This window comes from Carassius gibelio, chromosome B2 (assembly GCF_023724105.1).
Source record: "Carassius gibelio isolate Cgi1373 ecotype wild population from Czech Republic chromosome B2, carGib1.2-hapl.c, whole genome shotgun sequence".
In the NCBI taxonomy this organism is placed as follows: Eukaryota; Metazoa; Chordata; class Actinopteri; order Cypriniformes; family Cyprinidae; genus Carassius; species Carassius gibelio.
In genome coordinates this window covers 23,333,000-23,351,547 of record NC_068397.1, presented here as the reverse complement: position 1 = coordinate 23,351,547, position 18,548 = coordinate 23,333,000, and the positions used below count along the sequence as shown (strand labels likewise).

The 18,548-nt window shown below is 37.1% G+C and overlaps 1 protein-coding gene across 1 annotated transcript in view; it reads right to left on the bottom strand.

Moving 5' to 3' along the window:
- LOC127951644 (uncharacterized) overlaps positions 1-18,548 on the bottom strand; it is a 124,657-nt gene that overhangs the window by 48,147 nt on the left and 57,962 nt on the right. The gene's annotated exons all lie outside the window — the stretch shown is intronic.

Sequence of the window (18,548 nt, the reverse complement as noted above, 5' to 3'; positions counted from 1 at the left end):
ACAATGGTGAACCAGTACCATGGAGAAAGGTTTGAGCAAAGCATCTTAACTGTTATGTCTTTGGCTGCACCGATGAGCACAGAACACTACTTAGAGTCCCAACCTCGGAGGAGACAAGTGAGCAGTGGATTTATTGATTTATTTACTGTATATTATGCTGCTGCCACACAGATAAATACACACATATAAATATATAAAACACATATTTCCCATCCATTTACCTTCACAGACAAAACATACTTTTTTTGTAACTCATGTGTTTTTTTAACATAAACTTGTCTGTATTTGACAGTTGAAGTGCAATAAGACATAAAAGAGTACTTTGCTTAGTTTATCAGAAGTTTAAACTATATAGTTCAAAACGCATGATTGCATCACAAAAGGCACAGCCATACTCTGGAAAAGGGGGTGAGGAGCAGCAGCTCATTTGCATTTAAAGACACATGCACGAAAACAGCTTATTTTTGCTTCTGCTTCCACTTAAAATAGGCATTTTCATAAAAATGATATAATCAATGATCTTGGGGGTATTTTGAGCTAAAACTTCACAGACGCATTCTGGGGACACCTGAAACGTAAATTACATATTGAAAAAAGGGGCATAACAGGTCTCTTTAAATAGGATAATATTGAACCATATTGATACAAAAATAAAAGAGAATGACAATATATTCCGTTTGTTTTTATTAAAAACATGAAGTCCATTAAACATTACGTCAATGTTTCTTAAACTGTGGTTTATTATGTGGTTCATGAACTGCAGGGGGGTTGTGAATTTAATGCAAAGCTAACAATTAAAGAAATCATTACCATTTTAAATTAAGTTAAATCATTTTTAAGGAGAAAACTTACTTAAAAAATTATATTAATATACTTGCATGTGATTTGAACAATAACCAAAGCTAGAGAACTATGAACATGCAAATTTATTTCCTTAAAATCTCTCAAACTTATTTCCTTAAAAAAAGTAACTCTAGTCTGATTATGAACATTTTAAAATGTAATATAATAAAATGACAAGTACTTTATTTTTGTAATGTAATTCAGAAATCCAGATTACATGTAATCAGTGACTATGCAGCACTTAGTATACAGACGAGCCTAAAACGAAAACGGCATAAAACAAAAAATAATCTTGAAATATAGACTCCACTTTGACAGATGAGGACTTCAGGGGCTCATTCTCAGACAGTACAGATGGGCGGTAATAATCACACAGCCTTGCATGAAGCTCTCGTACTCTGGGCATTGATTGCGGGTGGAGTCTGGTTACCGGATCAGCGGCAGTCTACGGCTAAGGAGCCTTCATGCAGCGAGCAAAGCCTGGGCTGCATAGGGAGCGCGTGATGCTCAGAGGGAAGAGTGTGGAGAAAGCATCAGCATTCATCCTCATTACCGCTTCTACGTGGCCAGAATACGGCTGCTTAAAAAGACCCCATAACAGCACAACTTCAACAAAAAGTGCCACACAGCAAGTTTGGAAGACAAATGGGAGTGTGTCCTATGTTTGCAGGCATTCAAGTGTGGAAAGAGCTGAGTGTGTGCCCTCAGTGGAATCAAAATGGAGATTTTTTGGAATCAGAATATTCATTGGCTTTTCTAGATTGAATTTTGAGACAAAACATGTGGTTGTGTAGATTTAAATCCCCCAAGAATGGCCTGACACTTGGGGAGTGATGAGGAAAACTGTAAGAAGGCACTTTCTGCTCAGTGATACACACATTCCTTTGTACGATAGCCAGGCCAAATGCAACAAGTTGGCAAGTGATAAAACTGTTTTCCATGTCAAAGGGTGCTCACACTGAGGTTTCCAGGTCGCTGTACTGTTGGTTGCTAGTAGGCATTTCTACTCCACTATTTGCATCACTGAGCTTTTCTCAGTATGTTCATATTTAGTTTAAAAGTTCAACTAACATGTAAATGCTTTACACAGACTGAAATTGTACTAGGCAGATTATTGCAAAGTTGGACTGAAAGCTCAAGATCCAGCATCTATTTTATTAAATATTTATACATAAAAAAACTATAAATATTATTATTTTTTAAATATAGCTTTATACTAAACAAATTTGCTCAAAGCATATTGAACGAGTGATGGTGGTGGGGGTTTCCACGGTCAGCCTCTACCTGGATAATGTGACAGCAGCCTTATTGTGTCAGAACTCCCCCCACACTCCAGTTATCAGCGGAGAGGCAACAGTGTGAAGAAGCAAATGATATGGATGATTAGGAGGCCATGATGGAGTGAGGCCAATTTGACCAGAGCACACTGGTTACATAGCTACTCTTCAAAAAGCACCCTGGGATTTTTAATGACCACCAACAGTCGAAGCCTCAGCTTAGTCTCTGCTTATATGCCTGGTATTAAATCCGTTCTGGCTTATCTGATGACAACTGGTCAGCTGAGACAAGTCACTGTCACAAGCCACTGCAGGATCTTTGATTCCAGGGCTACATATACCAGTTATTAAGTCAGGATAACACTACATGTTTGCAAGTGCAAAAAGGCAAAACAAGTCATTATGTTATTGCTTATTGCACATTATACTAAAATATACTCTAGTATACCAAATCTACTGCAGACATGCTGTTTTGAATAAAATGCTCATTGTTATTTCAGCTCGTATATAAACTAGTTTTTGGATGAACTTCACATGATCTATATAATTTAATGCTGATGTAAATCCAACATTCCACACAGTCTTGTGCATGTATATGCATGCAACGTTATGTCATCATGCATATAAGTGTGTTTAAATATTATATATAAATGTTCATATGCTACCTTATCAGAAGAAGATGCCACACTATCTATCTGTCTATCTGCCTGTCTGCCTTCAGTTAAAACAGTTAATTTAAATGCTTTTATTTTATTTTAATTTATTTTATGTTTCTCTTCAATATTATGTAGACATAAAAGTACATATATTAATACAATTTTAAATAACTGATTTAACTAAATATATAGTGTATATATAAAATAACAAAATATATTTTAAATTATACTTTATTCCTGTGATGATTTATTTGAAACAGAAATGTTTTCTGACATTATGTCTTCAATCTCACTTTTCATTGCTATCAATTTAATGCATCCTTAGTGAATTAAATTTTTGTTTTTTTTGAATGGTAGTATACAATGTTCGTTGTCACTCTCTGTGAAAACGAATGAGATCAGGCTGGTAAATATGTGCTATTTAGTCACAAAACGTTTTGGACCCCACACCATTTAATGCTGACCACTTGTGATCGGATTGCCCGAAATGGTTGTTAATACCAGGTGTTAGTCAGTTCCTCAGCTTCATTTGGTAATCAGTCGGGAAATCTACGTGACTGCCAGTCCAGGTGTCGCATGTCGTTGCTAGTGAGAGCGGCAGCCATTGAGCCGTTGCTGTGTTGTGGCTCTGGAATTCCTGATTCCATCCATTATTTCCGCCTTGAGCTCTCGGTCAGTCAAGTCTGCCAGCGGTTTGCTGTTCCACGCCCGGGGTTCTTAACGAAGGGCCTTAATGACCCGCCTTAACGACAGGACTTAACGAGGCCCTTAATGAAGCTGCCGCTATCGTTAACGCTGGCGATGGCGGGATGATGAAAGACACAGAGAATCCCCTCTGTGTAGTCATGGAGAATAAGAGGAGCGTGTCCTTTTGTCCCTGGCTCTGACCTGATTGACGCGACCTCCACCGACACTCCTTGTGATTTACACGTCCAATAACACCGACGTAGTTACACAGCTCAAAGCAAACACTCAAACACACACACAGACTCAAGGACAGACACACAGCGTGACGCACAACCGCACACACTCTTCCAGCCAGATGCCTGACCACATTAGAGAGAGAAAAAACAAGCATGAATTTAAACAGTCGCACCATTATTGGCCCTAGCAAGATTAGACTATCGGGACTATAAATGAGGTCTAATATCTACACAGCTAACCAGGTCGACAACTTAATAAAGGACTTATCAAAGAGGCAGTGCATTCAAAAACCAGACATTCTGAAAAGCAACTGAATTAAACATGAAACCGCATCAGAAAGGTCTCATTTATGCAGCGACATCCAGCTGACCATAATATGCTTTCAAATTAGCCATGTAAATTCTTGGCAGACATCCTGTTTCAAGGACAGATTCTCGGCTTCTTTTGTATACATGGGCATTATCATTAGGCCTCTAAATCAACTAAATTACTTGTATTATAAAGTAATGTTCTTATACTCATATAGTCAATTTCATATTTTTGCAATAACCATAAATCATGAACTGTGGGGGGAAAAAATATTCAGTGTCAACCTCTAAATCACTTAAATAACTTATTCGGGTATACTCAATTTCACATTCCTGCAGCACAATAAATCATAAAACATTGGGAGAGGGGGAAAAAAATGTATTTCGCATCTGTGCATTAACCTAATGAATGTGTTTTCCTGGGCAGATTTATTTAGCGGCCCGCGAGTTGGGAGAAACAGTGTTTGAGAAAATGGCACTTCAGCCATCATGTGAAATGGGTTTTGACTGCTCTAAACAGCAATGCGGTGGCCTGGATACCGAGGCCATCTACACACATAACCATTACAGAAACACACACTCCGATACACACAGATCTCAGCGTGTTATGAGTTTCAATCCCCCTTTGCCACCAGGGAATCTTATCAAAGGCTTTAAGGCTGATGGGCGAGAATCCTGGGCTCCTTCACGTCTGAGTGAGGAAGAGGAAGCTCATGCACTTCTCCTCAGAGGAGCTCAGCAACACATGACTCACTAGTGGCATTGAGATGTGTTACTTTAAAAGTGATGCGCTTTTCTTATTCATTGTTAGTAGTAGCATTATTAGTATTAAGGTAGTACTTTTGCTTTGGTACTTTACCACCAAATCACTTTTTTGATACTTTATCACACTAAACATCTTGTGAATTAAAACAGTTATGTCCCAGTCTCTATTTTCATGTTATTAAAAAGCCAATAAATCAATAGTAGAAATAAATATTTATTGATAATATTTAATTTATAATGATAATATAAATTGTTGTAATATAATAATAATATTATTATTAGTAATAATAATAATAATAGTAAGTATAATATTATATAATAAATATAAGTTCAAGATTAAATAAAAAACATAGAATACCTATTTCATTTTTAAATCATTTCTGAATAAATTACATTATAATTATAATTATTAATATTTTATAATTATTAAATATTTTATAAAATATTTTAATTTAGTACAAATTACAAATGAAAATGTAACAATGACAATATTTTAATCTAAAAAAAGTAATTAAATATATAGACCAACCAATAGAAAAAACTATAGATATTTTTCAAATTGTAAATAATAGATTATGGGAGAATGTTTGAGAAGAAAATACTATTTCAGTTTTCTAATGAAAAAATGTCATGCTTAATTTCAAATTTGTTCCTTGCTGCTTCTTTGTAATCGTTCATAGAATTTCCTAGCAATTTCTGAGTGAAAACTGTTTAAACACAAAAAAACATTCAGTGTGCCCATGAAAATGAAGGCTGCCAGAAAGCGTATCAGTTTCGAAAGATTCACTAGAGTAGCTTCATCACAACTTTCGCTTAGGCTTCAGGGCATATCTTGCAAAACATGTCAAATGACAAAACCAGACAATCTATTACACATCTATGTTATTTCTGTTCTGGCACAGTGACAGGTCTCTTTCGCAGGTGCAGTGTGGGAGAATTCTAAATCGGGGTGACCTTGCTTGGCTAACTCTCCACTTTTGGCCCTGCTGCATGACTAAGAGCAGGCGTGACTGTGTCTTCTCACCCAGACTGACCTTCCATCTGTCTGGCCCCCAGCTAGAACCAACCTCGCATCCCTCACTGGATCTCCTCTGCCAGGCGGCTCCGCACCTGCAGCCCCAAGGCCCAGCTGAGAGTCCACGACTGTGGGGCCAACACAGAGCTTTAGCAGCGCCCTTATCTATCCACTGACACATAATTAACATCAGCCCTGCCAGCCCAGATGCACAGACTGCATTATTAAAGCTGTTTACCCTGGCATAGCCTGACACCATAACACCCAAGCACCAGACTTGGGATTGTAAGAATAATGGAAATCAGTCAGAAAAAATTAATTTACAGTAAAACACTGCAGATTTTGGACTAATAAATCAAACGTATGGCTCTACACTTAATCATATTGTTATGTGGCCTACTGTCTCTAAATATTAAAGTGTAAAAAGACTATTTAAAATAAAGTATATTCTGTGTTCAGTGTATGCTGACTCATCATATGAACACATGAACTTCAAAGCTGATTTCATCTCATATTATGAGCTTTTCACCATTTAATTTGCTAAAAACTATCATCATATCAAAGGAACACTTAAACTTAAATTTCAAAACAACTCATCAAAATAAAAGGTTTTTTATGTGTGTCAAGAAACTGTAAAAAATATATTACTTATGTACAGTAGAATGTACTTCTTAAAGTAATAATAGCAATAACATTTGTATTCTTTGTTCTTTAATGAATATTACACAATTTTACTTCCATGTTTGAAAATGCTATTTTTGCTAAACTTTTAGTAAATTGACATTTAAGTGTATGCTAAAAGCTTCATGATTTCAATACATCCTTTTTTATTGCAATGGTAAATAAACTTTTTAAATGGAATGCTGAAAAAATAATAAAGAATTTGGGGAAAATAAAATGCATTTAGGGTCATACATACCCATTTGAAGTGCAGTGCCGAGAACTACAGAACAGGAAGGTTCAGTTTATCTATGTTCAAATCTGTGGGAGGACCAATTTGATTCAAAACGTAAGCTCTATGAGAACTAGGTGAGAATGGTGTGTTACAGTTGATTTCACAAGTGGGGTTGAGCTGCGGTTACAGGTCAGTGGAGTCACAGCGCAGCCTGGTTTCACCCACACTCTTACACTCATGCTCCTAGCAAGCTAGTAGGGGTGCTGTGGTTAGTTGCTGGTGCTGAGTCTGATAATCGAGGTGTTGTTTTTGTCCATGTTGTTTTTGTCAGGCTGAGCCGAAACTGATGTAATGCCATCTGACTCAGCTTGGCCCAACACCCAACAACGTCCATCACCCGCGTGTCACTTATGCCCACGTTTGCCGGTCACATGAGTAGTCGTTTCACATCATCAGCAAGAATTTTTTCCAATTTGCTGCTGTTGTTCAGCCTCCTTCATGCATCATTTAAGATCAAACCCATCTTTATTTGGCACAAGTTTATGCAAATACCAGTGGTCATAATCAGCTGAAATATGACGAAAGAGCGCGTGGTTGTTTTATGAATGTGTTTAACTTTAATGGGTTGGCTTTGAAGCCAATGCTATATACTTTAGCTTTATTTACTTTAATAATTTTAACAGAGGAGCTTGTAGGCAGGGAAAGAGCACCAATCTTGATGCAAATCTTTTCTGGGCATTTAAAGGGCAGCTTGCTCACTTCTATGCCACTTCCTGACAGTGCCAAGACAAGCGACCCTGTGCCAAAAACTATACATCACTTAACTGCAAAAGACGGAGCTTCTTATTTTAATTGTTTGGAGCATGACTTTGAGTAGGCTGTATGAATAAATGTACAAACAATAGTAACTTGGTGCTTTTCCAAACACTTTGCATACAAAGTGCTGTGCAGTTCAAAAATAGCAAACGCCATGTCCCTGGAGAAGCGTTAAGCATGTTTATTAACCATTAGGGCACAGCCCATTTGAAAGTGGTCATCTCTATGCCTTATTCTCCGTAAAGGAGAAAAAAATGGTAACTCTTTAAGAGGTTTGCCAAGAACAGGGTTCCCAAATCGCAGTGGTCTGGAATATACGTCTCTAGAGCTCAGCGGATGGAGGGAGGCACTGTACTGTCACGATGTTCATTCACCCTAAACACAAACAAATTCTATAAATTAAATATAATAATTTGGCAATCATTATTCCAAAAAACAAAACAACAACAAAAAAAAACATGGTTACTATACTTTTACTATAATAAAACCTTGGTTAATCTTCGTAAGGGATGAAACTAATATCGCATTCACAATCTGAATATCAGCATGGTTTACATTCAGTTTCAAAAATATATTGACTTCCAAAGCCAATAGTCAATGTTTTATGCACCTGCTACAATAATCTCTTTTAATTAGCTTCATTTTCTCAGAAAATACTGATGCAATAAATTAAGTTTATCATGTAATTCATATGATGTTGAATTGATTGACAGCCTTAATATAGGGATTTTGTTGCTCAGCTCAAGCAGTTCAAAGATCTGTTCGGACTGTAGCCTCCGGCTTCGCACTATAATATTGATGCTGTGCCTTTAACAGTTCAAAGGTTGTTAGATGCATATCCGAAAAATACGCATGTAGTCATTCATACCTGCAAAAATCAGCATCTGCATATTCATGTTTTCACAGTAAAAGCCACAGGTCAGTTTGCCTCCCTCAAAGCATCACCCTATTCAACAATCTCTCTTCATCTCTCTCTCTCCCTGTGGCATTGCCCTCAATCGGGGGCAGTAGGCATGGTTAAGTAGAGCGCATGGCCAGCCTCAGCTGAGAGGATTCAGAATAAATATTAGCTCAAGGTCATGCACTGTATTCACACTGGACTATACATAATCATGAGTTAACCCTCTGCTTGAGCATCCCCTTTCTGAGCAACAGCTAAGTCATACTGTAAGGAATTTGGATTTTTGGTCAGCTATGTTTTTCCTTTCTGTATGTCTGTGCTTGTGCATTTGAGAGTTGTTGTATCCCGGGGCATGGCGGCAATCCCAGGTGGATTGTGTTGCTTGACTTTTGGCAATACATTAATTTTATGTGCATCATTTTTAGTCTGTCTTCTGCTTTTGGGTCCAAAGCTGTGTTTGGTTACGACACTTATAGTCCTCCAGCTGCAAATCACTGACAGTGAACTACCTCTAAAAGCTTTTATTAAAGAATCTGTGAGTAACATAATTTCTTTAATGTTGAAACTTGGCTTCACCAGGGTATCCCAGCCTGGGGGCCACCATGTCGGCTTGATTTTAGTGGAAATTATTATGATTTTACTCAGAGCCATAATAAAGCTATTTTCTGTTCTAGGATTCACTCAGCTGTCTGCACCAGTATTAAAAGTGACATAAATCTAAAATAAAATATAAATAGTTTGACTTGATCTTAGAAAACTTAAAGGGATAGTTCACCTGAAATGAAAATTTTGCTGCCATATAATAACCCTCTAAATGTTCCAACCTTTCTTCTGTTGAAGATAAAAGAAGATATTTTGAAGAATGTTGGTAATCAAGCATTTTGCAGGTACTATAGCCGTTTACTTCCACAGTACGGAGAAAAGTCAATGGCTACCGCCTTAGCCACTGTTTGGCTCCCAACATTCTTCAAAATATCTTCTTTTGTGTCGATTTGGAACAACATGGGTGAGTAAATGATGACAGACTTCGAATTTTTGGATGAACTATATCTTTAAATACTGAAATAAAAGTTTGAGAGAAATTACTAAATTAGCTAATATATTAAAGCTAAATTTAAATATAAAAAATATAACAAAATTAACATTACAAAATGGCTTCTAAAATCAAAAACTGACAATATTAAAATTAAAAGATAACTTAAAATATTAATAAGGAGTTTAATAATACTAGAATAACACTGCTGCACTATTTTTAGTCTGTGAGACTGTGTATAAACCCCTGCATTCTTTCCGGCTAGCTCTTTTGTACTGTAGATGCAAGAGTATGTTCTGTGTGAACTGGCTGTTAATTAAAAAGCCATGGGTAAATACCAGACGGAATAGTTTGGGCCAAGAAAAAAAATCCTTGTTTCTTGTGAAAATTCTCAGCATTCAGTGAAAGACTTGCCATCAAAAAAAGGCATGCAACAAACTGAAAGTGTGCAGTGATATTCATAAGGCAAATCACTAACATCACTCTTCATATATCTGAAGAAATGTATACGAAGATGAAATGGCAGGTAATTCAGACAGTTTATATTAACTGTTCACAGATGCATGGAGGAAAGAAGCTTGTGATGCATGTAATTTGTAAAAAATAAAAGTGAAAACCAAACTGCTGCCCGATGTGACAATCACTATGGAGCACCAAGTGTGACCCGACTAATTTCATGCACCGTATGAAATGGGTGGCACAAAATGCTGTATTTCATAACAAAGTGCAGTTATACTTTAATGTGTTTCATATATAGATCGACAAAAGCTAGCTGTATTTTCTCACCAGAACCTTTCCATTTTGACTGCAAAAGGTGTTATTGATAAACTGAAAAGTTAAGTTACTCTTGTGTGTGCAAATAGAAAGAACTTGTGTGAATTTTGTGCAAGAAACAAGTGTCTGCTTAATATTCTGTTTCTGAAATGATTTGCGAATTTCAAATTTATTGAAAAGCTGACTTTCGTCCTTCTGTGCATGAAATGCAGTTAAGTGCATTTTGTCGTGTAATATTGCATTTTCATGTAACATAATTAATTTGGTTCATGAAATTAGTTTACACTTGGTTCTCCATAAATCAGCCTTTCAGGACACATTGGATGTTTAATAAACCATTACACTACAATTTAAAAGTTTGGGGTCTGTAAGATTTTTTTTAATATTTTTTGAAAGATGTCTCTTATGCTCACCAACACTGCATTTGTTTGATCAAATATACAGTAAAGACAGCAATATTGTAAAATATTGTAACAAATTAAAATAACTGCTTTTTATTTTAATATAATTTAAAATATAATTTATTCCTGTGATGTCAAAGCTGATTTTTTAGCAGCCCTTGTCTTCAGTGTCACATGATCCGTTATAAATAATTCGTATATGCTGATTTAGTGATAAAAAATATGTATTATTATCAATGTTGAAAACAGTCATACTGCTTAATATTTTTGAGCAATTCTGCGTTTTTATTTCAGAATTATTTGATGAACACATAAAAACATTATAGATGTATTTACGGTCACTTTAGGTGGTTTTAATGCATCTTTTCAAAATAAAAGTACTAATTTAAAATTAAAAATCTCCCTGACCTTAAACTTTTGAACAGTAGTATACAGGATTGGGATTTTGAAAATCTTCACAAAGATTTACATGCAAGAAACGGTTTTATCGCTTGTCACGTTATTGCATCACGTTATGCAGTCTGTTTCTCTGTTGTGAGAGAGAGAATAACAGTCAAAGTAAGGAATCAAACAATACCAGAATGCCATGTGATAGCACCACTTGCTAGTGAAATGAAAATAAGTTCACGTTTAGATGAAAGTGTGGGTAAAGGAAGAAAAAAGCACTTGCGTGTGTGGCATTATCTTGATTTGAAAGATACACGGGGAGAGGCAGGGAATAGAATAAAGAGAGGGGGGAGAAGAGAATGGCTTATACATGTTCTCTTTGAATTTCACTCATAATAGACTCTCCAGATCCTCACCCTTCCCCCTCTCCTCTACTTCTCTCTTTCAGCTCCCACTCTCAGAACAGAGACACGTTTGAATTTCTTATCCACGGGGGTTTATAATAAAATGGTATTTAACCATGCTCTCTCTCTCTCTCTCTCTCTCTCTCTCTTAGCCCTGTCTTCTCCTGCATCCGTCTCTCTCCTTGTTTGCTGTGCTTTCTCACTGTGCTTCTCCCTCTCACCGGGTTCCAGGGTCTTGAGTTTGCATATATACAGTGGAGGCCAGGTCTGAAGTTACACCGGGATTCAAAATCTAATTTAAAGGAGCAGTTCACCCAAAATAAATAAATCATGTACCCTTTCTCACCTTCATGTCATTCCAAATCCGAATAACTTTCTCTCTTCTGCAGTACACAAAATATTTTCTGATATATCTGATTTACCTTTAAACTGTTTTTTCTATACTAAAAAAAGTAGATTGCACTTGTGTCTCGCATCTTTTGCAAAATCTCACATCTGACAGTTTATTCTAAAATGCAATGTTAAAGATTTCAACTCGTAACAATAAAAGTATTGAAAATCTTTCACCCACTTTTTGACCCTTGTGTTTTTCAATACCAAAACACATTCTTTGTGAATAACCCATGACCCAGTATTTGACAAATATAATGGTGTGAAATTAACTAATATAAAATTTATATTTAAGGTTCTTCACTATTTATAGGACACTAATCAAATAAACTTGTGACACTGACCATGATAAGACACAGACCTATACTGTATGCAGTTTGCTGTCATTAAAACAATAAGCGGACAGACTGAACACTTATCACTCAAATGGTTATGCTAAAAACACAATTTGTAACAAAGAATGTTAGAATCATTCTCACTAATGGTCTCAGACTGGACCCCACTGTTTGTGTTCTCCTCGTTGACCCTCTCCTCCCTTCTCACGTGCATTTCCAGCTCATTTGCTCTGCGGCATTAACCTTCCGACATTTTCTCATTCCTAGCCCATCTCTCTGTTCATCCGTCATCTCCGCCGCCCACCCCGTCGCTCATCTCAACATCTCAGCATCATTCCCGCAACTTCCTTTATCATTTACCTGTGCACCCCTCCATTTCTTCTCTCTCTCTCTCTCCTTGCCAGACTCGTTCTCTCTCTAATTGCTCTCTTTCTCTCCTGCTGAGCACCAGCCCAGAGGCTAAATGATTTTCACTGCAAGAGACAGAGTGAAAGAAAACACAAAGCTGTTCCGAAAGAGACATTCCGCAATTATTACTGATGATCTCTCACGCAGCATGTGTGTGCTGTAACTGTTGCCCTTGTGTTGCTCTCTTTCCGTCGCTCACCCTCTGTGTCTGATTCTCACTTTATTCTCATTTTTACTCATCCCCACTCCCTTGCTTTGTAGTGATATTTAATTCTATTTGGATGTGCAGTGTTTTAGAACAGATTGTTGGCCATGCTTTTAGGAATGAAAGTAGACAAGCTGTGTGTGTGTGTGTGTGTGTGTGTGTGGCCAGATCGTGCATGCTACACCATATTGGCCCCCCAAGAGACACACCCCATTAAAATGCCAGTGACAGCCACCATCTACCCCTGCCAACACCTAACATATTCAAAATTTCCCAGAGTGCTCGAGAAATGAGAAATATAATAACCCAGCTTGCCATCGCTGCAAACGCGTACACAGCACGAAATTTCCACATGCTCCAAGGTTACTCAATTTCGCCAGCTTGGAGCTCCACGGTGGCATCCCAACCTCGTCTTTTTCATCCCGAAAATACGCTACGTGCCTACAAACATGCTCCTGTTGTATTCGGTTATAGGTTTTATCAACAGATTGTCTTAGATCTCGGTGTGTTTTGTGAGAAGCGGCACAGGTGGTCTCGCTGATCATCGCTGAGGATCGCTCATGATGGAAAGAGTGCAGGGGTTCAGGCAGCTGGTTGCTGCTTCAGTGTGTCATTCCTCCAAGGAACAGCTTGATAGGTGGGCACATCACGTTACAGGTTGCCTGTAGTATCCTCCAGCACCCAAGCATATGGTAGGAGCACAAGGGCATCAACACACTAGTACCCTCACACAACATACTTACGTAACATTAATTCTTGACAAACAGGGTGCTTCAGTTCGGGATGGATTGGGATTTGAAAGCCGACACAGGACCATCACAACCCATCATGGATCATTTTCCACTATATTAACCCATTTCCACTTCAAGCTAAAAGTAAAATGGTAACTGAGATAAAGTTTGAAAAGGCATAAAAGACAAATGTGAGATATAAAGTCACAATTCAAAAAGTCATTAAGAGGTCACAACTGAGCGAAATAACACAATTTCAGATTTAAAGTCACATTAGGTGATATAAAGTCAGACTATAAGGTATAAATTCACAAACTTGGGTAATAACGTTGCAACTGAGAGATATAAAGTCACATTGTGAGTCATTATGAATTATAAATTCAGATATGATGGCACATTTTCAGATATTGTCACATTTATGCGATATAAACTTCTTTTGTTAGATATGAACTGAATTTTATTAGAAACAATTGGGATATATAAAGTCACATTGTGAGATATAAAGTTAGATTGTGGAAAGTCATATTAAGATATAATCTCACAACTTTGAGAAATATTAGGCAAAGTCATGTTATGTGATAAAAAGTCATATTGTGAGATCTAAAGCATCACTGTGCAAAATACAGTCAGTAAATAGCCACAGACTTATATCTAACTATCTATCTATATACTAATTTTTTATAGTTTACCAAGACACAAATTCATATTTTGAGATGTGATATAACTCACAATTGTGGGATAAGTCAGAATTTCCTTTCATGTTACACAGTAGAATGCAGCTTCACAAATCACATGCAAATACTGTAACACAAACTTGCTTGATGTATTACCAAACTACCTTTCCAGATATTCAATGTAGACTTTTAAACCCCATTTATAAAATGATTTCCAGAGCATATGTTGCCTTTTACATTGCAAAAGCAGCACTAATAAGATACACAATGATTTTAGCATCCCTGACAATGCAGAGTGAGACTTCATAAACTAGTAATGGGTGCATCTGATTTACTTTCATTATATGCTTTTACTGATTTTATTAGGCTGAACTGTACTGTACTTGTACAGTGCTATTAATATAACACCATCTCTCCATATCTGGCCTCTAGCAGGTGAGGAGACTCATGGAGTAGACAAACAGCAGCAGAAGAGCAATGGGGTAGCCAGTGGCAGGAAAGGAAGTATAGCCACTGTGGTCAGTCAATGAACGCTGCCTGGTGGCATCACCACAGTCTGCTACAAGATTATTTTTTAAAAACCTTAACACTTGCAGTCCTTCGATGGTGAAACAAACTACTAACCCTTATCCAAGATCCATGGCAATCCTAAAATGAAATCGGTAAACAAACTGCACTTAACTGAGTGAATGCATGAAAGAGTAGTTGTGGACAACCCCAGTCTAAACTAAGGTCTCACTCAGTGAGACCCGGATCTGAAATATCAAATTACTATTGGTGGAAAAGGTTTCAAAAGCCACCCGACTGGAGATAACTGAGCTACTGTGAAATTACAGAAATCAAGTGTTTGTGCGTGTTTTTTAATGGATTTCATAAAGTATTTGCAACACATTTAATGTTGTTTTGATTCACTAAAAGGATTTGAAAATATGAACTGAAGAAAGTGAGAGATCAAAGCTCAGAATGCTGTCGGGAGATTCTCCTGGACAGAACTGTTTCTTGTGAGGAGAAGATTTCTGAAGACATAACTGAATTTGTTTCTATTTAACAAATCATTATTTAGGATTAATGGTGCTTCCTCTCATTTTAGTTAATTCAGCTGGAGAAACTACAAAACATCACGGCAGCTTGTCTATTTAACTTACACCGACTGTTTCCAGTCTTCCTCAGTTAATATTTCCAGTCATATCAGTACGAAATGAGAAAATCTGATTTAAAAGTGCTTTTAAAAATTGGTAATGCCCCCTAGATATACATCTACCAACCTGTCTATACCATTCAGAACTGAATTAAAAATGTCTTTTAAATTCAAAGTCTATTTATGAATTTGTCCTGAGTGAAAAAGATAGAACATCAGATAATTAGACAGAAAGATAACAGAATGACAAATAGATCGAATGAACGACAGATAAAGAAGACAGACATACAGACAGAACAACTAAGACAGAACGCTATAAAGACTGTAAGATGTATCAACAGACTGATCAACAGATTCAGATAAAGGAGATAAATATACAGATAAAGAGAGATACTGTGCTCTAGATAGATAGGACAGACAGAAGGACAGAGACAGACAGAATAAAGGACAGACAAACAAAATGAAAGACAGTCAAAATGAAAGAATGACAGATGGAATGAAAGAAATGCAGACAGAATGAGAGAAAGAATGATGGACAAAATGATAGAACTACAGACAGAACAAAAGATTGATATAGAGAATGAACTACAGACAGAACAAAAGATTGATGGAGAGAATGAAAGAAAAGACAGAAAAAAAGAACAACCGACCAAACAACAGAGACAGACAGAAAGAAATGAAGGACGGAGAGAAAAAATGATAAAAATATCAGACAGAATGACAGACAGAATGAAAGAGTGACTGACAAAACTAAAGGAATGCGGACAGAACAAAAGAATGAAAGGCAGATGGAAAAAATATAAGATCAATGGGAAAAAATGAAAGAATGAAAGAACGACAGACAGAATAAAAGAATGTTGGACAAAATGATAGAACGACAGACAGTACACAAGACTGACAGAGAGAATGAAAGAAATACAGAATGAATGAAAGAACGACAGACAGAACGAAAGACATATAGAACGAAAGAATAACAGACAGAAGAACAACAGACCAAACAACAGTGTCTCTGTTGTTTGGTCTGTTGTTCTTCTGTATGTTATTCTTTCGTATTCTTTTTCGACAGAAAGAAAGGACAAACAGACAAAACGATAAAAATATGGACAAAATTAAAGAACGACAGACAGAATGAAAGAACAACAGAGACCACGAAAGAAATACATACAGAATGACAGAACGACAGACAGAATGAAAGAATGTCAGACAAAACAAAAGAAATACGGAGAGAATGAAAGATCGATGGAAAAAATGAAAGATCAAAATACAGTAGAACATATTAACAACAGACAGAACAAAAGAACAACAAAAGAATGATAGTGCAAAAGAACGACAAGCAGAATGAAAGAACGACTGACAGAAAAAAAAGAATGACAGAGAGCAAAAGAATGACAGACAGAATGAAAAATAGTGGACAGAAAGAAAAATTGAAGGGCAGACAGGCAAAACAAAAGAAATATGGACAAAACAAAAGAACAATGGCCAGAATGAAAGAAATACAGACAGAACAACAGACAAAACAAAAGAATGAAGGACAGACCAAATGAAAGAACAACAGACAGAACAAAAGAATAATGGACAGAATTAAAAATGACAGAGCAAAAGACTGACAGACAGAATGAATGAAAGAATGTCAGGCAGGTGGATAGTACGAAAGACAGACAGAACAACATTTAGTTAATGTCAAGTCAGAATTTGGGATTGCTAAACTATCAGTGTTGAAAATAATTCCTAGTAGAGTAGAACAGAATTGCCAGTACTCTCTAGCAGTGTGTACTAACCTACTTTGAGCACAGATTCCCCTGCAACACAAGATAGTGAAAATGCCTGCCAAACATGTTGCTGACAAAACAGCTGTGGAATTATGAATCGGATTTGTAAACCACAAAATTTCCAATCAAAGCCAATCAAACAAAAGCCAGAGGAGGGTAAAGGGCTGGGGCACTTAAAGAGATAAATCAAGAGAACCCAAGCACTTCCACAAACAAAAAAAACACAGAGGAACATTGGTGTTTTCAAGCACTTCAAGTACCAAATCTCAGTTATGCCACTTTTATTTTGTACATCCAAATTATGCCTGTTAGGAACAGCCTATAGGGAGGTTTTATGACAGTTTTATGAGACCACAATTGCGCTAAGTTGGTGCGGTAGAGTGCAGATTTGTTTTTCCTATGCCTCACATTCCAGCATTGCTTTCGGATACAAAAGATGTGCTAATTTATGTCCCTACATTAAGATCAAGAGAAACTACATTCATTACGGAATACAGAGGAGCATATATTGTTATCATAAAATCCCTGCATATGCTTTCCAACAATGAGTCCTCTGACATAAACATATGGATGCTTGTTATGCCAACCTCTCAATTTGATTATCATTTAACATAACTATAATTGCGTACAATTGATGTTACCTACCATAAAATATGTTAAAATGCATAATGCCCCAGTACGGTATTTATACTCTGTAATGAGTATATGAATGCACGCTCCAAATGCTGAATCTGTGATTAGTTTCTCGCTGTAGACTGAGAGCGCTGTGCCACTTGGCACGTCTGCCGCGGGGCTACATAGTTCACTTCAGCCCTTTATTAAATCATAATCATCTCGGTTATAAGGCGCAGCAAAACACGTCCCAATTGATTCAACAGACAGCAGTGCAGGCGGCTCCTCATAGCGTCGAAGCAGCTAGATTAAACATCCGTAAGAGCATTAGGACACATAAGAGCATTAGGTGTGTACATACATACACAACACATGCTCAGGCTCCAAATGGCTTCAGCCGTGGTGTTAGATAAATCCATGAAGGATGCTTGGTGAGCAGGGAAGTATAAGTAACAGCATTGCCACCTGTTAAGCATATCATGATATTGGCTCTAATGACATACAGGACTGTCCATCTGTAGCAATGGTCAACAGCACCTAAGGCATTTTTAGACTCAAGTGCCTATTCCTTTACTATGCCGCTTTCTCTCCCTCCCTCTTATTCATTCTGCTGTTTACTTCATGGCTCTAATGAAGATCAATGCTTGTCTTCTTACCAACTCTAAACAGACATCCCGTTTGAGCTCAGTGATCAAATGTGTCTAAAACTATTGGGTGGATGTGTCTGGATCTGGGTTGGGGGGGGTGGGATTTCCATTAAATGCTGCAGGAGCAAACACATAGACAGAAGAGAATCCCCGAAGAGAACGCAAGAGGGTTTTTTCTATTCCACAGTGCGTCTGACTGCCTCAGGCAGACACGCAGAATCATCATCATTCATTTACTCA